Genomic DNA, 13,606 nt, shown 5'->3' with positions numbered 1-13,606 from the left:
AAGAACAAAAAATATTAATATATTCATTTATTTAGGAAGCATATCCTGCTATTGACATATGTTGGATAGAATGGCTGATTTCCTGCTGTTTTATGACATTTGCAAGTCCTTCAGCAGAACTACTGCAAATTCATGGTCCATTTTATTCTCGCCCCAAACAGTGCGCATTTAACATATTGTTTAATATTCATTCTGCCATCGTTAGGGCAGCTAAAACTACCAAAATATTTTTACTGGTATTGGTGTACTGATAATATTGCCCTGAGAAAAAAATAGTGAAAGACTTCATCTCATGATTTTATAGTCAAACCTGAAACAAAATATTTATTTTCTGTATCTGTATCTGTATAGGTGGAGTTTAAGGCGGAAGTTAGTGAGACTTGACAGTTGTTATTTTAAGCCTGACAAATGATATAGTTTGATCAGAAGCTGTTGTGTTTATTATTTATGAGAAAATGATTAACAGAACAATCTCAGAATTGAGTTTCCGATCATTTTGATCACAAGAGTAAGACATTGTTCACAGCTGCCCAAATGAAGGTTTTCCTTCATCACGAGTACGGGTCTTAGAAAATTTTACTTACGTACGGTACGTGTACTTTTAAAAAGTACATTATCTGTACTGGATACTTGTTTTATGAGTATTCATCTCAGTCTTATGAGTTACCACCTCTAAGAGAGACCAAGAGCAATATATTCTGTAGTTGTTGTCATACTTACTAATCAGATTCACTGGAACTGTCAACATGGACAGTTTGCCTGCCACAGAATTTACAGGATTGCCAGCTAAGCTTGTGTTAAAATTAATTTAATTTGATTATTTCATGCTCATATTTAACCAGTAGGTGAATAATTGTAATAATGAAAAGGGATATGCCAAAGGACAAAAATGTCAACTACTGAAAGCCTGTTTTTGACAAAGCTGCGATGAGTATTGCTGATTCTGTGGTAGTAAAAAACATCTGTTAAACTGCTTCGAGAAAGATTCATTGTGAATGTTCTGACTAAAATCTGACCATATAATAACCCATCAAAGCCTCTTGAGTTTCACGTTTGAATATATTGTTGATCCTGAAAAGTATTACTTAGACTGGCATGTGAAAGAGAAAAAATGATTTCCGAAACCAAGAGGTGATCTCAAGTATATTTTTCATATGCGCGTGTGGCTCGTATGAGTGCTGTGAGCCCACCTCTGTGGGAGACTGTGCAAAAAGGCTAACAGATGCTCAGCTGGTTTTCACACCCACAGCATCACAGTGTCGTGTCATTTCAGTCCTACATCAACTCTATTCACATTTGTCACCTAATGACTTTGTTAGCAGGAGGATATTATGCCTCTCACTACTCATGTTTATAAAATCCCAGCAGTGATCCAGTTGCCTAAGGAGACCTCTAAAATCAAGTCTGCATAATCATCTTGCTTCCCTTTCAAAATTTGTGCTGTAAATAGTGCATTAAAGCTGTTCATTTTACTACTCACATAATAACACTAAAGCATTCACAGAAACCTGCTTGCCCAACACTGACAGATAGGTTTACTAGGCAAACGCAGAACTACATCACCTCCAAACAATCAGCATAAATCCATTTACACTCGGCCTTACATGTGCGCATGTGCGCTCATGCAGCTACACGGCGTTAGCAGACATGTTTCCCCTCTGCTCTGTGTTGGTGGTGTGTGATTGCCGCATGTATCATGAAGACTAGAGCATTTATCTTTAAATAACCTCCACCCCCTGTCGCTACTGAACAATAGCGAGACGCTTCTAATTTTCTGCAAGATAATGGTAGTCATATTGAGATGAAAAAGGTCAAGGGTTGGCTTGCAGGGTTTTGATTGGTTCGGAGCACCACGCTGCCCTCAGAGATAAAATGGAAAGTGATATTTCATTTATAGCACCACCCTTCCAGACTACATAGCAATTTTAGGTGATAGTTCCATGAGGAGGCCCAGTTCTGAAATGATTAGACTGCATCCACCAGTCAAACACTAAACTATACACAAAAATGGCTACTCTGATGTCTTGCATCAGCAGTTTTTTTTTTTGCTGTTTTTTTATGATCAAAGCTGATCATGTGCTGTATAGTTTCCCACATGCTGTTTTTAATATGTACTTTTTCAAATGTTCCCCCACCCCCTCCAACCAGCCAAGATTGATGGCTTTTGTTTATGAATATGTATAAGATGTGCATATGCAGTTGAACCTGCCTTTGACCTTCATCTGCTCACATGGATTCAGCGAGCTACTGCCGCAACACCCTGCATTGTGTTTTAAAAAGGAAAAATATTTCTTGTTGAAGTAGATACTGTAAGTTATAACACTTCACGCATTGACACTCCTCAGTTCTCAAGCCTCCGTATATTTTTATTCAAAAAGTTCTTTCTTTTGTACGTGCTTCAATGGAGATGTGGGGGGATGTCGCGAAGGTGGAGTGGATGATTGTTTTCCAGCAGCCCTCTGTACAGCCTGCTGTTGTTTATTGAATTAAATATTTAATTCATGCTTTGACCACAGTGGTTAGAAAATCACCACTAGCAGGTATGTGAATATATTGAGGACGTAACTGTAGTTGACACGTTAGATCGACCATAGAACCTGGTGTTTGAGTGCACACCAGAGGATGCATATAAACAAATAACCAAAGCGCTCCACGTTGCTGAAACCATTAAACCAACAAATAATAAATCTCTAATCCCACAACTTCTGTCTATTATTAGAGATGTTTCTGATCTACAACAAAATTATGATGTAACTTGAACATTCTCATCATGTGTTTTATGTCAGTTCCCAAAAGCGTTATGAAACAACAACAGTATAAACTAGCATTTGGCTGACATTTTTTTTTGTTTCACCCTTCTTGGCAGCTTTTGCATAATCTCTTTGGCCTGGTTTCTATGTTGTGTTTTTTCTATATTTTCCTTTTTTTATTCCAGCCTTAGGGTGCATCACTCATTATGCAGTGACCCAAACTGCATTTCCCAAAGAGCAATCCAGCCAGTGGGAGTGGCCTGAGCTTGTTGAGGAAGCTGCCCTTTAAGGTCATTACAATGGTCATGTGATAGGCCAGCAGAGCCCCCTGGGCCATATGACAAACCGAGCTGCCAGACCGAGGTGTGTGTCAGGGGTGTTTTTCCACAAAGCATTCTATAAAAGTGTAACTGGGCTGTATTTGCCCTTTCCTCCTGCTATGCGTTCAGCCAACAGGCCCCTGAAGATCTCTTAAAAAGTGCTGATCCACAGAGCTGGACTGGTGCTCTTGTAATCCTTCTAGCTGCGCTCCACCTCCCTCCCCACCCACGATCCCCACCCTCTGCACCTCCTGCTTCCTCTCTCACATTCCCTCACTGTCTCCTGCTGATGCATTGCGCTGATGTGAGCGACAAGGTGATGGGATGAAGGGGCTTGTTTGGGCCCCAAGCTAATTACCACACATTAGAGCATGACTAAATAAATCTTAAGTGCCGCTAATTGCTTGGCAGTGAAAACAATAACTGTGGTACTTGCCCAGAGGCTCTGGGGTAGTGAGGGGCTGGGGCACTGGGGACCAGGGGCCCTGGCACCAGGCCAGCAGAAGACACCAGCACCATCAGTCAACTCCCTCACCCCCTCTGCCTTCATGTTAAAGTCACACACCACTTGGCACTGTCACTACATGCACCATATGCCCCACACCCACCACATCACCCACCAGCCCTCACCGGCAAAGAATAAGCCATACATGACAGGCACAGACAAGCTCAGTCTGTGTGTGGAGCCTTCATACATCACTGCATTAATAAACATGAATTAGTAATGGCACAATTAGATGGGGTTGTTCTGACATTTACTGGTACAATAATGGTGTTCTCCTCTTTACAACCCCCTTTGGCCTGTACTGGAGCGCCATCAGATCCCAGACCTCAAGATGTGAGGGCGGGTAGGGGGAGAGATGTTTTGCTCAGTGTGTATTTTTGTCACAATAAGAAAAACTACATCTAAGTGATTCATATGAAGATTGTTTGTTTCTCTGTTACATTTATTTGAAAAAAAAAATAGGACTGTAAAACAATTGATATTTTTAAAAATCACAACTGCAGAATTTCAATAGTTAATTGTGATTCATCACATTTTTAATCACGTTTTCAATTCTATTATTTTGTATTTCAAACTGAAGCAATTCTTACCAGATTGTCCTGATTAGGAATCAAATGACAACCAAAAAAATGCATGGGACTAGCATAAAGTGGGCACGTCTTTAAAGGGGATACTCATGAGTACCACAGTACCCATTTTAATTCAGATATCTTGAGGTCAGAGGTCAAGGGACCCCTATGAAATGGCCATGTCATTTCTACATCACCAAAAATTAGCTTAACTTGGGAGCATTATTTTGCCCCCTTCTCTTTGGTAGCAAGACATGACTGGTACCTCTGAATTCCTTAAGTCTTCTAGTTTAATATGATGCCAGTGTCATCAGTTTCAAAACATAGCCCGCTATGTCTCTTAAAGACAGGATTATGTATGGACCCTAACACATAAACGCTGACAGTCCTAGAAAAAAACCCCATATTTTTCAGGTCCTAACTATCAGTGATAGGCTAAAAAAGCACTCTGTATCTAGGTAAGTGTGTGTCTGTAATGTGTGTGTTTATTTCCCTCTTAGGTTGCATTCTGTTATGTGTGAAGAAGACGTTTGATCAGCCTGTGCTGCCTACCAGATCTCCTGTGGCCCAAAGGTATGTTCAGCACAGACGTCCCAGCAGCCCTGCCTTACTGAATGGGGCATCACAAAGCCTTTTACTCTGCCGCAGCACTCTCCAAAGATGAGTGCCATAAACTGCAGATGACATTATGTGACAGCATTTTCAACGAGTCCTCATTCAGAGTTGGTAAATGTGAATTTCTATCCTACACAAAGAGAATCAGGCAGTACAGTCACTGAAAACCATCATATTCTGTCTGATATGCAGAAACATAATATATAGGAATATAAAATTTAAATTTTATTCCATATTGTAATAATCAGGTTGTTTTCTTTCTGCAGTATCTGGTTTGATACCGCTCCATCAGATAAGCTAAACAATCAGTTTAGGGTTTATGAGTGATGTGCCCAGTGTTTATTTAGTTTGCAACAGTCCCAGCAGATGCTTTAACAAAATATGAGCTATCATCAGAGGAATAATGCACCTTTCAATCAAAGCTTATTAGCATAAAAAGATTGGTCACAAACATTAACCTGAAAACAGTAAACCCATTTAAAATGCAAATTGATCAAAGCTCTTATCATTTCTTTTGTTTTGCCCTTTTCTTTTTTTTTCATCTTCTAATTATTTCTTGTAACATGAAGTTTCATTTCCCAAAAACTGACAGGGGTGAATAGTGATGTGATCTTGGAGTCACGTTTCTCCTCTTCCACTCTCTGATCCTCCCTTTTCTCTCCTGAACCAGTGGCTTCTCATTTGCACTGTCACTCTTCTGCAGTATTTTACTGCTTTCCCAAGGGACTCGTGCGCTTTTGTTAGCTTTTCTGTGAACACACACGGCCTAATTGGTTGATTAGTTCAGGTTGACTGGCCTGTTAATTGAATAGTAATTTAGATTTGATGTGTCTAATGAAGATCCTAATTTATGGCTTGGCACTCATCCAAGGGTTTGTTTTTGAGAGTAGGAATCAAACAAAAACGATGAAAGGAAACAAGGAAATGATTCAGTGTCTCAGTGCTGCTTTGATAGCACATGAATTAAATCTTTGTGTAAGGTGATAGCACTTAAAAGTGATTATCTCCTTGAAATTAAACCGATAGAGACAATAATAAGGCACCAATACCCGTAAAAACCATTGAGAGTTTAGTGTCTAAAACTATGCAGCCTTTTGGTTATTTGTCCTATTAACAAAAACTGGTCTTTTTCGCCATACCTTTGAATATGACCACATATACTGGCTGAAAATAATACACAAAAACATCAGATATTACACTCAATTCAAGATATCAATATACCAGCTGAAGACAAATATGAGTTGGCTTACACTGTGAGCCATTGGCTTGAATTTCTCAAGACTTCATATGGGTTCACTAATGGCACAAAATAGTTCAGGGTGTTACAGGTTGTGCACAGTTCATGAGCATTGTTTATTCTGCGACTAGAATAAATTAACAGATTAAGTCCGTCCTTTCTCAGTAGAGACACATTTTCAGCCAAGTAGGTCGTTCACTAAGAAGCATGCACATTTGTTAATTGTAACCTACATCTGATGAGGTGTTTTATGAATATGGATCTGATATCAGACCTGTGGCCATTGGCTCTATCATATTTTTCTCTTGTCTATGCAACTCTGTTTATCCTTGATGTGAAAAAAGAGCCTCTGCAACTGATAAACTCAACATAGTTCACCAGTCAACAATAAAAACAGTCCAGTAGCCAGAATAAAATGTTGGCATGTTATGCTTCTTCAAACCATGGATATGTAACATTTGTACATTTCAAACACATCATGTCAACATTTCTTAGGCGATGTAGTCGTAGGCAAGATGGCTGCCAAGTAGCAGACCACTGTTCAAGACAAACAAACAACAACGGTGGAAATTTCTATCAAGCTGGGACATTTCTAGCCATGTTTGCTGTGACAAATTTAAATTTAGAATTTTTATTTATCACACATTTCCAACTGGTTATTCTGAGCCAACTTGTATGTTTTTTTTAGCCCTGACCAAAGGGTTTTTTGTGCTTAAACCTAACCACAACTTGTCCAAATATAGAATTTTAAAAAAATGAAATGTAGAGTGTTACACATCCGCTACATATGATTTATACAAATGTTACATATCCCTGGTTTTCAGAAATGTACAATGCCAACACTTAATCTGCTGTTGGGAAAATAACTGTTTACTGTTGCTGCTCTAAAGTCAGAATCAGTTTGTTATCTGCATTGATCAACTTTAATGGAGGAAAGCTTGAACTGAGATGATTGTCTTCAACTCTTCACTTTAACACCAATTGAGTCTCCCTGGTTACCATTATTTGTACTGAACTACATGTGTTTTATGAGTTAAGCTCAGGTAAAGTACAAAAACATATCTTTCAGTTCAGACTTGTGTCCCAATTCCACAATATAGTAATATCAAGTTTAGGATGTTTACATTGAAAAAGTGATGAACTATGCTAAAAGAGCATACATTCATGCATTAAACATTCTAAATTTGCCAGATTTTTTTTTTGAGTGTGGTCTGTGGACTGTGGTGACAAAGAAAAAAAAGAGAGAGAATAAATCAATAGTTATTTAATCTTTGGAAAACATTTGTGCTTTCTTGTTGTTTTTCTTCTAATTTGAAAATGGCAGTTAGGTTCCAAAATCAGTTCAACTGAAGTCTGTTGGCGATCATCTTGTATCATTTCCTGTCATTAATTTCTTGTACACCGACTGTCACAACAGTATACTGCTAAACATACACAGTGCATTCTTATAAGATTAGTATGCCGTGTGGAACTGGGACAAAGCCAATGATACTGTATGTACTGCCACAGACACTTAGAGCCAGTCGCATTATGTAACACACAATAGTATTTAATTTGTTTGACAGTTTATTTTACAAAACTGTATGTAGTTGCTTCTGGTCCTTGGTACAGGATGTTCATTGTTTTAATTCAGCTGCATGTTCACAGGCGATTGAACCTGCAGACTGTAGGCCTTTTTCTCTGAGTGTTCCCACAACAGAGCTCCAGTGCATTAAGGGTTCGCCTTTATAATATGGAGGAATATATCTTCCCTCAGATCCACAATTATGCACAAAGAAGTCACATTTAAAATCAATCAATAGAAACTTGATTTCCCTTTAGCATTGGGGGGACGATCCCAGACGCCTTTTGACTCCTCCTCCTCCAGTGCAACACAGCTTGGGGCCTTGAACCGAACATTCACTGCTGTTGTTGAGCGGTCCAGTCAGTCGTCTGCATGGTAAAATTCCAGCAAAAATTAAAAATATAAAGTTAAATCCAATCCAATGTATTGTCAAAAATCATCCCAAAGCTAGCTTTATCCACACCAGTTCAAACATCTGTTATTTGTCAAAGTTTACATCACCATGTTGCAGCCGTTTTCATCTTTAAGCTTGAAATCAGTGTTGGATTGTACATCCAACTTTTTCTTGATCAGAAACGTTCCTGTTACTTCTTCCATGGATCTTTGTATCCCGGATGCAGGCTATTTTCGCAGGAATTTCCAGTTATAAGCGCAGTATGTGCTGGGCCTTCTCTGTCCCATGTTGTCACCAAGGCAAACTGCAGGTCTTTGACACTCCAGCTGCTTCTGTCTGGAGAGGGTTGTTTTTCTAGACAAAACAAAAAAATATATCAAAATATGATCAGTGATACATAAAGCAGGATAATTGCTTTTTTTTTCCTCTGCAGAGCATCGAAATTGCCCACCATCTGCATCCCCCACCGTCCCTTTGAACCTCATGCAATCATGCACAGTTATGCACATGCAACAATGTACCTGACAGTGCTACATAGTAGGCCAAACTAGTGCAGGCATTAGCAACCTTAGGTGTGGGGAATCAGCCCCTTTCTTGCACACATACACAGTTCTTCGCACTGTTTCTCAGTCTGTCACTTACCCGCATACTTAAAGCAGTAGTCATTAGTCGCCCTCACCCTCCCTCCCTTAATGAGAAAGCAATTACCATAGGGTTCTCCCCAATCCCAGTGGCCTGGCAGCGTTGTCCGAAACCTGCCTCCCCACCTGCCTTCAGCTCTGCGTCTGCTTCTCTTTCAGATTCGCTTCTCTTCCCTTGTACCTCTTCTCCCTTTCACTGTGGCTGCAGACTCTCTCTCTTTCTCCATCCTCTCTGCAGCCTCTCTCTTTCGCTCCTCCCATCTCTGAGCTCTAGGCTGCTCTGGGTTTTAGACGGATCACTCTCACAATGGTTGATCAATACAAGTATTGATCCACTGGCAAAATGTTTATAAAATCATTCTGGGCAGCTGCAGTGCAGTGGGGAGGGGAGGCGGGGCGACGAGAGGGCCAGCATACCATGCCATTCGCCTACGAGAGAGCCAGCGTGAACCTGATTGGCTGCCTGTCTGCCCGCCTTGCCAGGAAGAGGGCTGGCATAGTGTGCGTTTCTTTGTCATTGTTGCTCGGTATACCACAGCCCTCCCTGGCTTACGCCGCTAAACTTTCTAGACCACCAAAGCAGAGTGCGGCAGTTTAACCTTCTTGTTGTTCAGTGTTGACTGCTCGCCAAGCAGTATCACCTGCTCCCTCTCCTCTCACATCAGCCAAGAAATTAATTTGCATAAATTAGCAAGCTGCAGGAAATCCCAGTCTAATGATCTACTGTCATTTCATTTCCTCTTTCTCGCTTATCTTAGTGGGAAAACACTCTCTCTCTTTAATGCCGCCGTGCTGCTTCCCTACCACATGTCCACAATGTGGGAAACGATCATGTCAGAAACCTTGCCCCTGTTTCACAGACCCAAACACGTACACACACCATAGATCCCAGCATGAGCAAATATAGGGAAGCTCATACTCTTGCAGTGTGCAGAGGAACCCCTATCCACAGCACGTACCTGTTGTGCTGTCACGAGGGAACAGAGAGCAGTCTGGGGACAGGCCTCCCCCCCCCTGGCTCTCATCTTCGCCTCCCTCTTGACTCTCACACTTTGAAGCTTACTGTAAATGAAATGACTTAGCTCCAGTCTTTGTTTCTCCATTGTGGGGATCATTAGCAACATTAGCAGCAGCACACCAACCACAGCAGGCACACTGTTGCTCCGCTTGGGAACACTGCTGACAGGCCAGCTAGCTCAAACACTGCAGCACAGCTAGATTCAAGCAGATTCAAGTGACATGGTATATCAAAGGCTTTGTAATCCAGGGAGGGGCTGCTGCTTATGTCTTGCTGAGTGATGATGTATGAGATGTTTCTTTACACAGAGAAGATAATTGCAGCATGGAGCACAGTGTGGTGTAACTTTTTCCAGAATCACAACTCTTGTTGAACCAAACTAACATCTGTCAGCCATAAGGCCAGGCAGCCTTTGTGACCCAGAGTCAACCTCACCCCTCTGGGGTGCGTGGCTTCGTCTGTCCCCCTCCCTTTCTGGCACCCACTGTAGACCCAGATGCCCAGACACTGGCCCAAACCGCAAAGTCTGGGCCTTCTCCAGCCCATCTTCCATTAAAGAACAGTGTTGAGCTAATTACAGGAGATGATCCATTTGACAGTAGCTGTCAAAGTGTTGCATTCTTTTAATTAGCTGCAGCAGTTGCTTCTGCTTGGCGCCTGGTGAAGAGGACCTCCTGGATCTTCACTAAACCTGGAGAATATGATCAGCACACATGTACACACACAGACAGACATGTGTAGGAAGTGTCACTCACACACGCGCCGGAGTGTGGTAATTACTCTAACACATCCAGAACTGGCCACAGCCCATTCATTACCATAACATGTTGTAATGAAGTTTAATCCCTCATCATGGTGTCTGTGGTTGGGGAGTGGTGTGTGGCTGTTATCCTCGACTACTCCAGATGTCTTCCAGGCTGTCTCTCTATTCGTGCTGCACTAGACTGAAGATATGACAGTCAGTATCCCACCTTTAGCCATTTCCATCCTTTTCCTTTTCATCTCTGCTTTTTTTTCCCTTTTGTAAATACATTTTGACCTCATCCATCTTTGTTTCCTCCCTCCTCCCCTATCCCATTTTTCACCTTGTGTTCCTTCGTTCACATACCCTCCCATCTCTAAGAGAGTGTGTTATTTATTTCATCTGAATGCAGGGGCTCTTTGGTGCATGCTTCTCACAGTAATCAATTTCAGCTCAGACAGCATAACCAAACAAAGCGCTGCACTCATTTCAGCACGGGCATAGATGTAACCCATCTCTCTCATTTTCTCCCTCCCGCTCCTTCATTGGAAGACATTTTGTTCTCACTCCGATGCCATTATGTCAATCACCGCAGACATGTGGTGATGTGTGAAAGCAGCTGCTAAATGAGTCATGGCAAGCAATGATCATTAGAGTTTTTTTGGTCAGTTTTGTTGCATATGATTGTAGCCTTCAGTCTGTGTGCATATATGGAAAGTTTTCTGTTTTTAATCCTTTTTTTTTGTTTGTTTTAGGATGCACAAAAGTTCTTGCAGCCTGTTGTATCTGTTTATGACTGGATTTTTTCATTCAGCATTTTCAGAAGCTCCTTGTCCTTATTGGGTGACAACATACAGTGTAGGCAAGAAGCAGGTTTCCTCGACTGCTGTATGAATGAGAAAGACTCGAGCTGCCAGCTCTCCTGTATCCTTTTCTCTGCCAGCCATCCTCTTTGTACAGCAGTTGAGACCACCAGTAAATGCAGCCGCTGGATTGGCCTCTTTCCTTGCTCTGCTTTTATTGATTTCAGCCAGACACAGAGACAGACAGAAAGAAAGGGCCTTTTCAGGAAGAAGTTAAACGGTCAAGTAGCGGGTGGAGGGTGGCTTTCACCACTTTATTGACGAGGTGGAAAAATGTCACTATTATGGAGGCCCTTGCAGCAGATAGTGAGCTGATTGGATGAGTGCCCCCAGGTCAGAGTGGAGCACGTTCCCCCTGCAGCCAAACGAGAGCAAATAAAAGGGCAGAGGAATCCGCTTGAACCGTAGGTGAGGTTTCTCTCCACCAGGCCTCTCTGTAGGCAACATTTCTGCGGGTGTATGAGGCAAAGTGCTTGGAATTTGGACCGAGTTCTGATCTCTGGTGGACTCCTTCCCTCTGATCTCGCTTCTAAAGGCATTCTGGGTTTGCAACATTTTATAGCTCTAGGGACTTCCACGGTTTATATGTTACACAAACCCATGATACGTACAGATGTTGGACTGGCGCTAGATTGCTATTGCAAAGGGTGAGAGATGAAGAAAATAATGAGGAATACAGAGACTGAAGATGGTGATCACACAGATCACACAGTTGCTGATGCAGCCATTTCAAAGACAACAAGGCAGGCACAATTTGGCAAAATGGCTGACTGACAGGCTGGAGTATGACATGTATGAGTGGTATCTCCACACTTTGATCCAAAAATTGTGAATACTTAATGTTTGAAAATACAAGGATAGGGCTGCACCGGAATTATGCCAGTCGAATCGGATTTGGCTGGTCAATAAAAATATTGAACGATTTCTTTTGTTTTCCATACAAAGGTTTAAAGATTCCGTGTGACAGAGGCATTCATTTGCATTCATAAATGAGCAACAGCATTTTTTTGCTGACACTACATATCAGCAAAAGCCAGAAACTGTATGGTATTAACTTGCTATGAGCTGTAAATTCACAGCTTCTACACCTGAGAGTGTGGTCTCTCTCTGTGTCGCTGCCTGCACGTCCCCAGCTGCAAAGAGTAGAGTGAAAGTCAAGAGCACTCGCTCTGCAGCAGAATCTGGGAAACAAAACGTGCCCAGGAGTACGCTGCACAGAAACAAAAACAATTGCTTGACTTGAAGCAATCTCACATGACTGATCTCTGACTGATTATTTGAGTCGCTGACTTGAAAGGGGCAGCCCTGCACAAGGATAACATGAAGCAGAGGACACAGGATTCACTGTATCACAAGATATTGGACAGGCGTCACATTTTTGATTGGCCTTGAAGTCAGAGGAAAAAGTTAATTAAAAGCATGATGGGATAATTGTAAAAAGAGACATTGAATCTGACTTGGGAGACTGTAAAGGCCTCTGACAGAGATAGGGTTGTGAGTCCTCACAAATGGCTGAGGGTTCAAACACAAGCCACTCTCGGGCCCTGCCTTCTGACGTCAATCAGTCTAATTAGCCCAGCATATCATCTGGCTGGCCCTTCCTAGCAGCACAAGACAGACCTCTGGAAAGGTCAGCATGCCATGGCAGAGACAGAGCAGTGCTTAATCAGAGGTGAAATGGTTTCTTTTCCAAATTGATTCCAGTTTGGATCAGACAAGAATGTCTTGTGCTTGAGCCACTTAAGGACTTAAGGGAAAGGTGGCAGGCCGCTTTTAAGAGGACTTTTAAAACAAGACATTAACAAATAAAAACTGCTCTAGTGACATCTGGACCAGGGCCCAAAGAGCAGTGGGCCATATTAAAGATCTGTCTGTCTGCCTCTATCTTCATCTCTTTCTGGTCTCTTTTCTCCGTTCTGCTATCTCTGTGTATCTTTTTATCTCCAGTTTTACATGAGACACAGCGCAGATTCACATGTGGATGCACATATTCAAATGGACTGAGAAAATTCATGCAAACTCTGTAGGAAACATCCCTCTACATAGTAAAAAATTGCAAAATCACTTTTATAATGTCGATAATGTTGAACTACGAAATAAATATTTTGTCTTCTCGTTCACAAAGTAAACTAAGTACCATTAACACTGGACCCCTGAGGCGTTATATCTTTCCACGCCCCCTTTAAAACTCTTTTTACAACAGGCTTGTCACAGACATGTATACATAGAAGGAAACATCTGAGCTCGCCCACACACACATCTGCACACTGCACATTCACCAACTCCCTTATGCTGAATGCATAATATATGTAATGAAATAATGTTTCCAGTGGGGATGGTTGTGGCTGGGGGATGGAGATGTGTAGTGAATATCAATGTGGCTCTCCC

General features: G+C 41.7%; 1 protein-coding gene across 1 annotated transcript in view; it reads left to right on the top strand.

The window, feature by feature from the left end:
- zfhx3b (zinc finger homeobox 3b) overlaps window positions 1-13,606 on the top strand; it is a 321,985-nt gene that overhangs the window by 125,857 nt on the left and 182,522 nt on the right. Inside the window, exon 4 of the mRNA XM_042489953.2 lies at window positions 4,645-4,717. The gene's annotated coding sequence lies outside the window, so the exon portion shown is untranslated. The remainder of the gene's footprint in view (window positions 1-4,644; window positions 4,718-13,606) is intronic.

This window comes from Plectropomus leopardus, chromosome 1 (genome assembly GCF_026936395.1).
Source record: "Plectropomus leopardus strain MGB_pleo_1.0 chromosome 1, ASM2693639v1, whole genome shotgun sequence".
NCBI lineage: Eukaryota > Metazoa > Chordata > Actinopteri > Perciformes > Serranidae > Plectropomus > Plectropomus leopardus.
This window is presented reverse-complemented; position numbering and strand designations above follow the sequence as displayed.